Source organism: Silene latifolia, chromosome 9, assembly GCF_048544455.1.
Source record: "Silene latifolia isolate original U9 population chromosome 9, ASM4854445v1, whole genome shotgun sequence".
In the NCBI taxonomy this organism is placed as follows: domain Eukaryota; kingdom Viridiplantae; phylum Streptophyta; class Magnoliopsida; order Caryophyllales; family Caryophyllaceae; genus Silene; species Silene latifolia.
This window is the reverse complement of record NC_133534.1, coordinates 29,629,207-29,631,119: the sequence shown is the minus strand read 5'-3', so window position 1 is coordinate 29,631,119 and position 1,913 is coordinate 29,629,207. Positions and strand designations below refer to the sequence as shown.

At 39.2% G+C, this 1,913-nt stretch overlaps 1 non-coding gene across 1 annotated transcript; it reads left to right on the top strand.

Annotated features, from left to right (window-relative positions):
- The first annotated feature begins 519 nt into the window (after window positions 1-519).
- On the top strand, window positions 520-626 carry LOC141604326 (small nucleolar RNA R71). The gene has a single exon (XR_012526030.1). It is a non-coding gene; the product is annotated as a small nucleolar RNA R71 (small nucleolar RNA).
- Window positions 627-1,913: the final 1,287 nt, after the last annotated feature.

The following is a 1,913-nucleotide window of genomic DNA, read 5'->3' as shown; positions in this document are numbered from 1 at the left end:
TTTTGAACATTTTGGCTTTTGTATGAGAGATTTGGGTGGAATTTGGTGTTTTCATTGTAATAATTTGAATAAGAGGTACCACTCTTATATGCTTGGAAAGAATTGACTTGTTCATTTGTTCCCCTACATTCACTTTGGTCATGTCCCAAAGTTCCACAATTCTCACATATCCCACTTGGGATTGATGAAGATGCCGTCATGGCATTGACATGATGCTTTGGTGATTTTGAGGCTTCTTCAAGCTTAGCCATTGCTTTCTCAAATTTCAATTTTATGGTATCAATATGGGATCTAAGTTGAGCACCCAATTGAGTAATAGAGTCCACTTCATGCTTTCCTCCTCTAGTAGCCTTGCGAGGTCTACTATATTGTGAATTATGGACCGCCATTTCCTCAATCTTGTTCCATGTTTGATTATCGTCAACTTCGGTGAACATACCATTTGATCCCATGTTGAGAATGTTTTTTGAGTCTTCATAAAGACCGTTCCAAAATTGTTGTACCAAGAACCACTCACTAAATCCATGATGAGGACATGAGCGACAAATTCCTTTGAATCGCTCCCAAACTTCATATAAAGATTCTTCATCCCTTTGCTTAAAGCCCGTAATTTGAGCTCTTAGGATGTTAGTCTTTTCCGGTGGATAGAACGTTTTGTAGAAAGCTAGAGCCAATTTCTTCCAAGAGTCAATTCCGAGAGTAGCCTTATCAAGGCCTTTCAAACATTGTTTGGCGGTGCCAATTAGAGAAAAAGGGAATAAGACCCATCGAATTTGGTCTTGAGTTACACCGGTTTGTGAAATCGCATCACAATAGTCACAAAAAGCCTCCATGTGAGAGTGAGGGTCTTCGGTAGGCATCCCCCCAAATTGGCTTCTTTCGACTAGTTGGATAACTGCGGATTTAGCAATAAAGTTTCCGGTTAAGTGTTGTGGTGTGGGAGTACCATTGGGTAGGTTCTCCTCGGTTGGTACGGAATGTGATGAAAATTTAGGCATTGTGGGTTGATTTTGTGTTGGATGTTGTGTTGGGTTGTCCTCACCATCTCTTGAAAAAGGGTTGACGAACTCAATAGTATTTGGTTGAATATCTACAACCTCACCAATACCTCTCAAAGTTCTTCTAGCAAGTCTTCTATTGGTTGTCAAAGTTCTTTCAATTTCGTGATCAAAGGGTAACAAGTTACCTTGTGATCTTCTAGACATGCAAAATATCAAACAACTCGAAAATAATTAGAACAAACCTTGAGGAGTTTTACTTCCCCAAGGCAAAGAAAGACACAACTAATAACAATCTAAGAAAATCTAAATCAAGTTAACACCGTCCCCGGCAACGGCGCCATTTTTGGTCGGACTCACTTGGAGGTTTAGTTTTCGGCACTTGTCATTAGGAGCACCTAGACCAAAACTATATTTATACCTTCACAAACAACTCTACAATTAGTAAAGAGGCAAGTAAAGGTCAGATCCCAAGGGACGGGAATTGAGATGAGATTTTCAATTGCAAGTAGCGGTGTCTAAGGGTATCACAATTTGGGGTTTGAATAGAAGATCACTAAACTAAATAGCAATGAAAGTAAACAAGCAAGATGATTAAAAGGGATGTACACAATTGATAAAAGGCACTAGGGTGTCATGGGGTCATAGGGGATTCATGGGAATTGATCATACAAACATATTCTCAAATTATAAGCAAGCAATTATTGTTGTGATGGATTGAGTTGGTTTATATCTTACAATCCTAGGAAAGTTTGGGTCCCGGAGCCGAATCGATTAGATTGTACAACACCTAAAAGTCAAATTAGTCTTCCCTACTCAACTACATGCATGGTCGAATAAGACTCGAGTTGGTTTATGTCTTACAAGTCTCATTGAAAAGGTAAGTGATGGGTAAAAAATGCAAGGATTCATAGG